Source organism: Canis lupus, chromosome 8 (genome assembly GCF_048164855.1).
Source record: "Canis lupus baileyi chromosome 8, mCanLup2.hap1, whole genome shotgun sequence".
NCBI lineage: Eukaryota > Metazoa > Chordata > Mammalia > Carnivora > Canidae > Canis > Canis lupus.
In genome coordinates, this window is record NC_132845.1 from 11,306,928 (window position 1) to 11,321,533 (window position 14,606).

Genomic DNA, 14,606 nt, shown 5'->3' on the forward strand with positions numbered 1-14,606 from the left:
TGCAAACTTTATTAGAAATTCTGTATTGACGGAGCTAAAATGTTTCAACTGGAGCCAATAGTGCAGAAGGGAGGAGCTTTTGTATTTTGAATGAATAATGAAACCAAAGAGTTGTAGCCAAATTTTGAAGGGGAATCTAAATGTTTTGGGAAAAGATGACTGAATGAATTACCAGTGGCTGTCACCTTCAGAACTCTGCTGCAGAAAAACAGTACTGAATAGCTTTTATAATCTTTTTCCTTATCCTTTTCTTTCAAATCAAGTCAACCAGAATATAGTTAAAAGCTTAATTTTTACTGAGATCTTCTGTGTAAAATTAAACCTTCTGAAACCAACTTTCCCCAGCCGTCTTTTTTTTTTTAAACAGTAAGTAATCAGTGTTTAATTACTTGACTTTTACATGGTACAACCTTTGAGACTTTGCTGACTTACTGAGGCTTCAGGGTGCATTGTTCAGAATGTTCAAAGACCCTGGATGTCTTGTTAGCACTAACAATGCTAAGATTACAAATGGGAGAAGTGGACTGTAATGTGCTCCTCATGCTCCTCAGATAGGCCGTTGCATAGTCCCAAAAAGCCTAATTTAAATTTTGATGTGACTGGACATAAGGTAGAAATGGAGAAATAGTTCCATGTTTATGTATTTACTAATGAGTGCAGTCTCATTACTAATGACAAGAGCTTGAAACTTTCAGGTGAGAGATACTATTTTGTTACCACAAAACAGAAGATGATGAGAATGGTTGCAAGAAGTCCTTTTATAGTGTCAGAACAGGCAAATATGTAATTCAGAACCAAAATATGTGCCTTAGTAATCAATATACTCATAATCTATATACTTAGGTTAATTCTATTTCTTCCTTTATTTACAAATGTGGGCATTAAATGGAAAATTTTAAACTGTTCCAAATTTAAAGTCAGACTATCTTCAAAATTGCTTTACGGCCTTTACCTGTGTAAAAAATCACCATATTAACATATTGTTTATTTCTTACTTTTTAAATCAAATATTAAGAAATCATTTAAATCAGCTTAAGGAAGGAAATTATAGAGCATTCTTTCAATAATAGCAATGAATCAGATTTGTGTGTAATTTATGGAAAGTGAATCAAAAGACCTTATATGGTTTTAAATATATGTAATTTCTACCCTACCCACATCAAAAAAAAAAAAATTGAGATTCATTACACACAAGCACATATATAATAAAACACATGTATAATGAAAGATCAAATAGAAGTAAAAAATGTAAAAATCTTGGAAATGGTGAATTAATCTTGGTAAGGCCTTGTAAATATGGAATTATTGGTTATTTTGATCTGTCATATTAGATTATTATTTGTGATGAGTATGACCTGTTTCCCATATTTTCTCTTCAAAAAAAATTTTGACCTCTAGTAGCACATGGTAGCACCACATTCTTCCATTTTTTTTCCTAATATTTTATTTTTAAGCAATCTCTGCATGCAACATGGGGTTCAAACCCACAACCCCAAGATCAAGAGCTGGATGCTCCACTGATTGAACCAGCCAGGTGCCCCCACACTCTCCCATCTTAAACACCTCTCATAACTCAACACAGACAGAAATTCAATGCACAATATTTTTGAATACTTTTCTCAATATCTTATGTCCTAATGAAATGTATTTAGAATAAGTCCACCAAGAAAACCTACCTTGAATTTTTTTTTTTTAATTCAGCAGTTGCAAGTAGACTGTACACTCTTTGAATGGAGAAACCACGTTATGTTGTTCACTGTTCTTTGCTCAGTGACTACATCAGTGAACAGCAGGATTCAGGTACTCCTATAAACAATGCATTAAACAAAATAATTAAATATGAATAGGAGTTAAAGACACATATACAGTAAGTGGACAATGCTGATACTTCTTTACTGAAGGTAAACTGCTCATTTTCTTCTTAGCCCACATCTTCACCTGCAGAGTCAAAGAGAGTTAATACACATTAAATTATGCCTGTTTGTTGTCATGATTTTAGCTCATTTTGCTTTCCTATGCTTCCTAATTTCTTCCAGCAATTAAATATCGCTTTATCGTCAGAAAAAAATATGAGTCAAATGATGGTTAAGCAATTTAAAAAGGACAAATCTAGAGGAAATAGATATGCTTTTTACCGAGAATGAAGGCTGTTTTACAGGGGCTGAACATTTTTAAAAGAAAAAAAATGCAAATCTCCTCTTAACTAAACAAGAGGGTCTGGCCCCTCACATTCCATTTTTAGTGTACTTTTTATAGAACCAAAATTGGTATAATAATAACTATTTCATAGAGTTGCCCTGAGGTTTAAATTAGATAAAATGAATGCACTTAGCAGTATACTTGATGAGATTAAGCATTTGAAAAGAAAAGGAGGAGGCAAAGGAGGAAGATAAAGGAGAGGAAGGTAGGGGGTGATGAGGAAATGGGGAGCAGGAGGGGAAGGAGGATGAGGGAAGGGCACAAGGTGGTGAAAGAGAAGAGGAGGGGACAGGATGGAAGAGGAGGAATCATAAACTGTTTTACATATTTCTTCTTTTCTTTTCTTCTGCAGCTGGAAAGTCTGCATTAAAGTCTGAATTATCCGTCTAAATTTCTGTTCTTTACTGCTTGTAGACTACTACTGCTATTATTTATATGGGGTCTCAGGTACCAAATTAGACCATGTACATAAAAAGAATCTCATTTAATCACTACAAGTGTCCTGGGAGATGGATACATCTATCTTAAAGACGAAGAAGCTGAAATTCAGAGTTTAATTTGCCTAAATTCACAAAAAGCTACAAGAGGCTTTGAACTATGGTCCATTTATGTATATATAATTTTTTAAATCTTAATACTTTGTTCATTTAAATTCTATATTTTGCTGTTCTAATAAAGTGTGTTTTAAAAAAATACATTTGAGGATATAATATGAACAGCAGCATAAAATTTAATTTCAAACTCGTTATTTTTAGGTTATAGTACAGATGATTGCTTAGTTTCCAAAGAGGCAATGAATCTATTTTATAATGATTTCAACTAAAATAAGAAACAATATTGTTTTAGTTTTATCCACTTCAAATATGGAAACTCTGCTCCATTAAAAATACTCCTTTTAATTCTTGCCAAAAAGAATATTCTAGAATATTCCATTGTTGTTGACTTTTTAAATTTTTACTTTATTTTTTTTAATTTTTATTTATTTATGATAGTCACAGAGAGAGAGAGAGAGAGAGAGAGAGGCAGAGACATAGACAGAGGGAGAAGCAGGCTCCATGCACCGGGAGCCTGACGTGGGATTCGATCCCGGGTCTCCAGGATCGCGCCCTGGGCCAAAGGCAGGCGCCAAACCGCTGCGCCACCCAGGGATCCCCATTGTTGTTGACTTCTATGTGTAATTAAAATAAAGAAAATGAGCAAAATCTTCTACATTTTTAGATTCAGAGTTTTGTTTTATTAAATTTATGTCAGATATCTCCTTTTTCATTACATTGGAAACATAATTCTTATTTTCTCTATCCTTCTTGTTTCACAGCAAGAAAATTTTTGTTGTTGTTGTTTGGCTACCTAGTTTATTTTCTCCTAATGGATAGAAAATAAATTTTAATTTGCTGTTTAAAAGAGCGATTAGTTAAATACCGTTGACTAATGGAAAATTTTAAATTTTTGGACAATTCTCCCAGACTTCAAAAAATTCTTTTCATTGAATTTTAGTCCTCTTGAAATGAATGTCAAGTATCTTCCCAATAAGAATAAAATGGTGTGCTTTCCTATTATCTCCAGCGGTTGTGTATCTGTCTGAGACTTGGTTGGTCACCAAATTTGTAAGATTGCCCTTTTCCTCTGGATTCTTTCCTGTTTTCAAGCAAGTGAGTGCGAGCGACTGAAATATTTTCTTGGTTTAGTCTAGTTTGAAGCTTGAAATAACTAGGAAATAAGCAACTGACCGAATTATGTACACCGTGGAGGTATTCATCAAACAACATATGAAATCTGCCTTGTCTGACTACAGAGTAGAAGCGCTTAGCTGCGTCCTGGTGCTCCTGTAGAAGTCATAGTGACCGCGTATTACATTGACTATCAGGCTAACACTAACAATTCTTTACAACACAGACAACACAATTTGGTGATAGATGTCATGCGATGTAGGAAGAAAATTAAAACATTTGGAAGCTCTTCTTCAATTTGCATTTGGTTTTTGTTGTTGTTGTTGTTTTATTTTGTTTTTGTTTTTTAATGGTTAGCTTTCAGCTTCCTGGGTTGTTTTGCTGTTTCATTTTGTGTGCGTGTGTGTGCGCGCATGTGTATGTGTGGTGTATTTCAGGGTGTATGAAATTTCTCTTGGAGGTGGGAGAAAGTGGCTGGGGAGAAAGCAGAGGAGGGGATACATTTACATTGAGAACAAATAAGAAAACAGGTAATCTTTTCTTTCAAAACTACATTACAGAAATAGATATGTATCAATGACTTGACGTGCCCCACCTGAATGACCACAAATAAAAGTTACCTGTATCTTTGGGCTGCCAGGCCATGATAAACTATAAAGGGTTTCTGTTCAAAGATGATTTAAGACTGTTAACAGGGAAAGAAGTCAGCAGGGCACATCCTTTGGAGACTCATATTCTTCATATCTGAAATTCGGCTTTGGTTAAGGACTCCAAAAGAGACTTTAGAGATTGGGAACCTTCATCGCGTATTTCCAGTAGAATTTGACAAGCATGGCATTTCTTGCATATCAAGCATGACAGGTAACCTTTGTGAGAGGATCCTAGTTGCTTGTGGTTTTGGTTAAATTTTAAGTTATTTGAAGATACACAATTGTCTTCGGATTTTCATTTGGAGTATGTTTTCAGGTATGCATGCATGTGTCAGGAAGGGGAGCTGGATTACTAATTGAACACTTTGAAAACAGAAAGCAGTAAACTGTTCCTCCTTTCTTCCCCAAATCAGGTTTTCAGAGTTAGTATTAATGTTGGTTTTGAACTTTATCGAGGAATAACTGACAAATATAATTACATAATTTAAAGTGTACTATGTGATGATTTTATATATATATAAAATATATATGTGATGATTATATATACACATGTGTATATTCATATATATATATATATATGTAAATGATTACCAAGAGCAAGATAATTAATACATCACCTCACTTAGTTAACTTGTGTGTGTGTGATGAGAATACTTAAGATCTACTTTTGGCAACTTTCAAGAATATAGTACTACATTACAACCTATCGTCACCAAGCTATATAAAACATCCTCAGAACTTATTCATCATATAACAGAAAATATGTACTCTTTATGACCCCATTTCCCTCTTCCCTCATCCTTCTTAAACCACCATTCTACTCCCTGTTTCTATGAAATCAGCTTTTTTTTTTTTTAAGACTTCACAGATGAGTTATATCATACAGTATTTGTCTTTGTCTGGCTTATTTCACTTAGCATAATGCCCTCTAGCTTCCTTCATGTTAAAAAAAGTAGGATTTCTCTCTTTTTCAATGGCTGAATAATATCCCATTGTGTATATATATGTAGAACGCATTTTCTTTCTCATTCATCTGCTGATGGATTTTGTTTCCATATCTTCTTGCCTTGTGAATAATGCTGCAACAAGCATGGATGTGTAGGTATCCTTCAAAATACTGATTTTGATTTCTTTGGATATATACCCAGGAGGGGTATATTCCTGGATATTCCTGGCTAATATGGTGGTTCAATTTTTATTTTTTAAAGATTTATCCATGTAATTTGAGAAAGAGAGACAGCAAGTGCCGGTGGGGAAAGGGCAGAGGGAAAGAGAGAGAATCTCAAGCAAACTTCCTGCTTTCAGGGCTCAATCCCACAGCCCTGAGTTCATGACCCATGCAAAAACCAAGAGTCAGATGCTTAGCCAACTGAGCTACCCAGGTGCTCCTCAATTTTTAGCCTTTTGAGGAACCTCCATATTGCTTTCCACAATGGCTGTACCAATTTACATTCCCACCAACAGCATTTAAGTGTTCCCTTTTCTCATCCTTGCCAGCATTTATCTATTGTCTTTTTTTATTATTATTATTATTATTATTATTATTATTATTGGTATTCTAACAGGTGTGAAGTGAAATCTTATTGTGGTTTTGATTTTCTTTTCCCTGATTTTTAGTAACATTGTGCACATTTTCATGTACCTATTGGCCACTGATATGTCTTCTTTAGCAAAACATCTTTCTGGGTCCCTTGCCCATTATTTAATTGGATTATTTTATTTTATAGATGAGTTCATTATGTATTTAGGATATTAACCCCTTCTCAGTTATACAGTTTGCAAATGTTTTTCTTTCATTCTGTAGGTTTTCAATTTATTATTTTCTTTGATATGCAGTAACTCTTTTGGTTCATCTCCTTCTACTATTTTATTACCTTTCATTATCTCTGCTTTCAATGTTGTATCCAAGAAATCATTGCTCAGACCAATGTCAAGAACCACATTATTTTTTGAAGAGTTGTAAAGTTTCAGACCTTACATTTAAGTATTTGATCCATTTCAAGTTCATTTATTTGAGTATGTACAATAGGCGTCCAGTTTCTTTCTTTTGCACATGGATATCCCATCTTCCCAACGCCACTTATTAAAGAGACTACTCTTCTCTATTGTGTGTTCTTGATGCCCTTGGTATATGTATGAGTTTATGTCTGGGTTCTCTATTCTGTTCCACTGGTTGATAGGTCTATCTTTATGCCAGTCCCATACTGTTTGGACTGCTAAAGCTTTGTAATATAACTTGAAATTAGACAGCATGATGCCTCCAGTGTTGTTCTTCTTTCTCAGGATTGTTTTGGCTATTCAGGATTTTTTGCGGTTTCATACAAACATTAGGATAGTTTTTTTCCTGTCCATGAAAAGTGTCATTGGAATTTTGATACAGATGGGTTCCTTTGATAATATGGACAGTTTCACAATACTAAATCTTCCAAGAACACGGAATATCTTTCCATTTATTTGTGTCTTCTTCAACCTCTTTCCTCAGTATCATTTAGTTTTCAGCATATAGGTCTTTCACCATCTTGGTTAAATTTATTCATAAGTATACGGTTTTTTCAATATTATTACAAATGAGATTTCTTTCTTAATTTATCTTTGATATAATTATTAGTATATAGAAATGAAACTGAATTCTGCATGTCGATTTTGTAGGTGCAACTTTACTGAATTCATTTATTAGCTCTAACAATGTTTGGGGGGATTGTTTTTTAGGGTTTTCTCTATATAAAATCATGTCATCTGCCAAGACATAATTTTACTTCTATTTTTTTTCAATTCAGATGTCTTTATTTCTTTTTCTTTTTTGCGGGGGGTGGAGCACTAAATTCTGCCTAAACCTGGGTGCTCAGTCAGTTAAGCACCTGACTGTTCATTTTGCCACAGGTCACAATCAAAGGGTCATGAGATTAAGTTCTGCATTGGGCTCCATGCTCAGTGGGGAGTCTGCTTGAGATGCTCACTCTCCTTCTCCCTCTACCCCTCCCTTCCTCTCTTTTTCTAAATAAATAAATAAATCTTAAAAACAAAACATCTTTGGCTAAGACTTCAAACGTTGAATAGAAATGGCAAGAGTGGGCATCTTTATCTTGTTCCTGATCTTAGAGGAAAGTCTTTACATTTGCATTGCGTGTAATGTTAGCTGTGGATCTGTCAAATATGGCCTTTACTATGTTGAGGAACATTTCTCCTACACCTAATTTATTGATAGTTTTTTTTATCACGAAAGAGTGCTGAAATCGGCCAAATGCTTGTTCTGCATTGATTGAAATGATTGTATGATTTTTGTTCTTCATTCTGTTAATATGGTGTATGACAATTTTTTATATGTATATGTTGAATTATCCTTGCATCCCCTTGATTATGGTATATGACTGTTTTAATGTGCTCTTGAATTTGATTTGCAAGTACTTTGTGGGTTTTTTTTTTTTTTTTTTTTGCATTTATGTTCCTCAGGGGTATTGGCTTATAATTTCCTTTTCCCATAATATCCTTGTCTAGTTTTGGTAACAGGATAATGCTCTTTGGAAGTATTCCATCCTTTGAGATATTTTTGGAAAAATTTGAGAAGCATATGTATTAATTCTTCTTTAAATCTTTGGTAGAAAAAAAACCTTTGGTAGAATTCACCTGTGACGCCATCTGATCCTGGGCTTTTACATGTTGGGAGATTTTGAATTACTGATTCAATCTCCTTGCTAAGTATTGGACATTCAGATTATCTATTATTGCATTATTCAGTCTTCATAAACTATGTATTTCTAGAAATTTATCCATTTCTTAAGTTACTATTTTGTTGGCATATAATTCTTCATAGTAGTCTGTTGTGATTCTTTGGTTTTTGAGGTATCGATCATAATATCCTTCTTCTGTTTATAATTTCATTCACTTGTATCATAGCTCTTTTTTCTTACTCTACCTAAAAATTTCAATTCTGTTTTTCTTTTCAAAAACACAACTTGAGGTTTCATTGATCTTTTTTGTTGTTCTGGCTTCCTATTTATTTCTGCTCTGATCTAATTATTTCCTTCCTTTTGGTAACTTTGGGCTTAGTTTGTTCTTCCTTTTCTAGTACCTTAAGCTAATTAAAATATTCTTAAGTCTTGACAATAGCACTAATAGGTTCTGTGCATATCACATAAATGAAAATTTCTTTTTTCCTCAGGAAAAATTTCCAACATTCTTTTAGAACATAGCATTTTCAGCTTCCCAATTTCCTTCTACCTGGATGAGAAATTTAAACTCAACAAAGTTCAATTTTAATAGGCAGTATCTATTGACATTTGTTTTAGTCTAAATTTATAATATCAAGATCTTTTATGTAATATATATGTGTATGCAATTTCAATCTTAATTCTATTTGTTAAGAATGACTTTTTCCTAGTGATATAGGAAAATAAAATAATACAATTATAAAAAAAATCAATTTGCAAAACAATCTGACATTTTAAGAATAAAAAAAAATTGAGACTATATTCTATCAAAAGGTGATTTTCTAAATAAGTCCTTTTAGCAGAATAAAAGCATTACTTAATATTGTCCCAATCACATACATATGAAGGAAAAATATTCTCATTGAGCTAATACAAATGCAAATATATCTATATTTTAAAACACTGAAATCACAAAATTATTATTTCATATATACATAGTATAAGAATATAATATACTGGAGGAATATATGAAGCTGAATATAAAATGCTTGCTTCTTTTAAATTGACAGTCTAGAAGGAAACATCTCTCAAATGCACATATGAATAGGCAAATATATTGGAATTATGTGCAATTTTTAAAAAAAAAAGTATTTCTTAGTAAAATATGTAAGCCTTTGCTTTCTTTTTCAGAAATGAAATAAATGTTATTGGACATACATTAGACAAAATGCTCTGCTGAAATGTCTCTTAACAGACCATACAAAATATATTTATTTTGTAAATTGTTGGCATGCCAGCAAGGAAATATCATATTAAAACCTCTCCTCGACAGGGATGCCTGGGTGGCTCGGTTAGTTAAGCATCTGCCTTCAGCTCAGGTCAAGATCCCAGGGTCCTCAGATCCAGCCTCCTGGGATCAGCACCATGTACAGCTCCCAGCTCACCAAGGAGTCTGCTTCTCCCTCTCCCTTTGCATCTCCTCTTGCTCATGCTCTCTCCCTCAAATAAATAAAAATCTAAAAAACAAAAAAAACAAAAAACAAAAAAAAAAAACACAAAAAAAACTAAAAAAAAAAACTAAACAAAAACAAAACCTCTCCTGGACATGGAAAAATTGTGATCCAGAGACAATTTAACACAACATTCTACTTGGATAATTATATTCTAACAAAAGCAATGCCCTTCAAATCAGAAGTTATGTTGTCTTTTTGTAAAATAGGTCTTGCTGTTCATTACAACTTTTGTTGTTGTTGCTAATTAGGTCTTTGGCCATAGAGGCTGGGAGCATTGGTTCTAGAGGCCTCAAATGATCAGCATCCATACCTGGACTCTTCTGCCTCTCAACTGAGTTTATTTAGTCAAGTTCTTTATTGTAAAAGTCTCTAACTTCTTTGAACTTCAGTAATGGTATCTTCCTCAAGTTTGGAGGATTTTTTTTGTATGAATTAAATGAATTAATCTATGTAGAATATGTTAGTTTACCTAGGACATAGTTAACACCACATAAGTATTAGCAATTTTTATCTCTGGAGGCCTTGATCTTCACAAGTGGTAAATACTGGCATCCAATTCATTTACCTTTTTTTTTTTTAAAAGAGATTTTATTTATTTATTCATGAGAGACAGAGAGAGAAAGAGAGGGGGCAGGGGGAGAAGCAGGCTCCATGGAGGGTAACTGACACAGGACTTGATCCGATCTCCAGGATCAGGCCCTAGACTGAAGGAGGTGCTAGACCGCTGAGCCACCTGGGGTTCCCTCAGTTACTTTTAATACTAATAGCTTATTAAGTCACTATTTATACTTAGTAGTTGAAACTTAATCCATTTAATAGTGTTGGTCTTATATATTTATTCCTTATAGTAAAAAATATTTCTTGGCTATTTATGATATGTGCATTAATGAATTTTAAGAAAAGACTCAATGTTTAAAGGTTGGCCAATTTTGGTTCAATTCCCTATTTATATTTCCTGCTCATTTTTCTTTTCTTTCCTTTTTTTTTTTTTTTTAACTATGGAAGGAAAGAGTCAACAGCTTTTTACCATCTCTCTGTCTTTCCATTTATTATTTATCAGTCTATTTCTGGGGTGCCTATTATTGTCCTACTGAGGAGTGCATATTGCAAACTTCAGAAAAGCAGGCATGAAGAGGGAATTTGCAGAAGGCCTTGATTTGGCAGATCCAAAGGAAAGAGTTTCCAGGCAGGAGGGGCTTTGTTGTGTCATGAGATAACAAGACAAAGAGAGCATAGAAAGGATGAGCCAAGAGAGTTCTGAGAAATAGGGAAACAGAAGATATTTAAGGCATTGGTGGAGGCATTTCATAACAGGTATTTGTCAGATACAGTTTTTGACAACCTCACATTTGGGGTACTATATAGGAATTCTCTATATCTGAACATTTTTTATAAGAAGGCATAGGTTCATTGGATTCATAGAAGTGTTTTAAAGCAAAGATGTGAATCTCATAAAATTGGCTTAACAAATATTTTACCTACGTATTGATCATATCATTAGCAAAAATTTTTAAGAGTTATGATGAATTAATGAATACAGTTAAGGATCATGGAGCTAACTGGGAGATAACTGAGGGTCACAGCCACTCTATGTGTCAGAGGTAAAACCCAAGAGCAGATCTAGGGAGATTGGTGAAGAAAAGGTTACAGATTACATGTAACAAGTTAAGTAAGAAACTATAAGGGGTGTGTGCGTGTGTGCGTGCACATGCACGTGCCCTCAGGTGCACGCCAGTGTGCAGGGTAAGGGAAGAGGGAGGTTGAAGGAAAATCCGAACAGACAGACCTAACCCCGGGTAAAAAGAGGGTGGTGAACTTTTGAACCCTGCTAGTATACAAAGCGTACAATAATACCCACCCACCCAATTCTGCAGGTAATGCAATCACAGTTCTCAAAGTAAATAAGGTCTAATCCCACCAATGTGTACTTCAAATAAGAACTTTGTTTGACTGGTATTAGTTCTTATTTTTTCAGTTGTTTCCAAGTCCTTTAAATATTCGTATGATCAGTATTGCTCTGGGCTTCCATGCTTTTAATGATAAGGACCAATAGTTTAATTTTGCGATGAAAAACACATAGTAATATACCAAGAACAGAGAATTGCTTAATATATGTTTTTTAATTATAATGGCATGTTCTGCTTTTATTTCCCAAATGTAAATTAAATGTTTAATAATTTAATTTAATGTTAATTAAATAATTTTGGTAGGACATAAAAATTGAATAAAATAATTCTTTTTAGAGATTAAAAAATTACTTTGTTGTACCCTTTCAGTTCATAGGGCACAGTTAAGAGAAAAATAAACTTGCTGCCTGTCCTTCTAATATGTCTTGGTCTATCTAGTATACTTTGCGTGTTCACTGGGTTTTATCATGTTTTCAATCTTCAGTACTATTCAAATTTGGCAACTTGTACCAAAAAGTAAGATAATCATTTTCAGAGAAACTGAACATTTATTGTTCATCCTCATGTCTTTGTTCAAAATATTACCAAAATAAGAATAAAATCATGCATATGAAATGATCATGATAAAAAACATGTACATATGCTGAAAATGGGTAACACCAACTAACAATGCTAGTATTTACCAATTGTTTCTACCAGCGTTTGCTGTGGATTATTTTTTTTCTTTGTGTCCTTTGGAGGAGGTTATAACCCTCCCACTTTACAAATGAGAAAAAACAAAGGGGGGGGGGGCAGAGAGAAGTCACTGAAGAAGAACTAGTCCTTTTTAGAACTAAGAGCCTATACCAAGCCGCTTGATTGGACATTGCCTTCCTCTGTGAAAGGTAATCTCTTGTGATTTAAATAAATAAAAATTATATTTCTCATTCAATGTTCTTGGCCTTCTGCTTAAATTATTTGAAAACCAAAACTATTACTAAGCAAAAGCACTAAACTGTTATAAAGTAAATTGAAGGATTTCTCTGTAATGCATGCTATTTGCTTTTTGCCATGCAGTCTGGCCACAATGTCAGGTTTACATATATTTATAAAATGTAATTGAAAGCAAATACATATTACAACGTTGAAACTGTTCTTTAGAAGTGAAAAAGATAAGGAGAGATTATGATAGAAGACATTATGCTCTAAGTAGCTCAAAAATATTAGAACTTTCTGCATGTGTATCTATATTGAACAAGTTTTGTATTTAACGTTATTAAATAAAATTTGAAGAATCATGTGAAACATATTCATTATTCTGGACTACTTGTGTAAATTAGTTATTTGGCATACAGTGGGAAGCAATTTGTAAAAGCATTTAAGTTATATTTCTGGAAAGTATGTTGCTATTTTTACACACACACACACACACACACACACACACACCCTAACATTTCATCTTACATAATACATACTATTTTTTACAAATGTTTACCTCAATATATAAATATTTTGTATCAATATATGATCACTATATAGTTTGACTTATATATTTAACTCTAAAATAAATGCATATAGCATAAAATGAATGGCATATTTTGTTTAATTGTGAGTTGCTTTGTTACTTTTCTCATATGTATTTGACATGTATGTATCATATCTCAAAGAGCGCCATATACAATGGTCATAAATCAGTGGATTTTATCACTTGCAATCTTCTAAGTCACAATAAACAATTGGCCATTTGGCACCTTTACTGACAATATTTGTTACCTCCAAGGCTCAAAGTTTGCTGATTTTAAAAATATTCTAAAAAACCAGTCAAAACGCATTTTCTGTTATCTTTAGTTTGGCGGGAAAAGAGATTTTACCCATAACAATGAAAATCCCTTATGGGATTACTTTGGATAACTCTTATGTCACTGTTTTAGTTTGCAAAATTAACTTGAGTTTGTCCAGCTAAGACCTATCATCCGGAGTTGTGGCAGCTCCTTTCATTTCCCCTTTCACTTCTTAATGTAATGATCTTCGCTAGTAAATTCCAAAGATCACTTATATCACAAGTGAAAGTTTTGCTTTTTACTTCGAAGCACTGTATGCATTTTTGCCTCGTTAATAAATAAAGTAAAATTAAAAAGTTAAATTTTTATCTGTTACTTGTCAGATGTGATATAAAATAATCTCCATCAAGAATAAATATTTATCCTTGTATCCTAGCACCTAGAAGTGTGCCTCAGCATATAGTAAATAAATAGTATGTATGTATTGAATATATATTTTATGTGAATATTAATTTCATTGGAACCTGGATACATAGAAAAATCTGCAGGTAGAATGTCACTTTTGATTCTAATGTAAACTTAAATGTGGTTTGAAAATGAAAAGGTGGCATATTAGAAGTGAAGCAAGCAACTAATATTTCTTAATAAGCTTCTCGTTTAAAAACTTCTAAAATAATTAATAAATCAATTAGAAGCAGTGCTAACATTTCAAGTTCATACCCCTTGCAGCTAAAGTGTAAACCAAACTACTTCCCCATGAAAGGCATGGAAGAGTAATTCCCAAGCAAATCACTATCCATGAAAGGTGAAATCATAATTCTAGTATATTCTATTACATATATATTTTCCCCTTTCTTAAATCTATGAAACGTTACTATTACCTTAATGTGTATAATATTTTCTCAAGAAACGCCAAAGTCAATTCTACTCCTCCATAAACTCTCCTTTAGTGCCATAATAAAAATCAGTATATATTTAGAATCAATATGATCCTTTAGAGCCAAATTTCCTCAACTGTTGGACATTTGTAAACTAAATAACTGTACTTGTACCTGTGCCATTGCTGAATAGGACATTCTTTTTTTATTTCCAAAGACATGAAAGCCAAGAGTAATTATCTAGGTTTCATGTTAAGTCTTTGACTTAATCCAGATATTATGTACTACTGGTAAAATTTTTAAAAAGGGGCTGGTGCTTTGAGTAGGGAAAAATTAATACATTTAACTAGAATTCTGTTTGTATGGCAAACTCTATTCATCTTT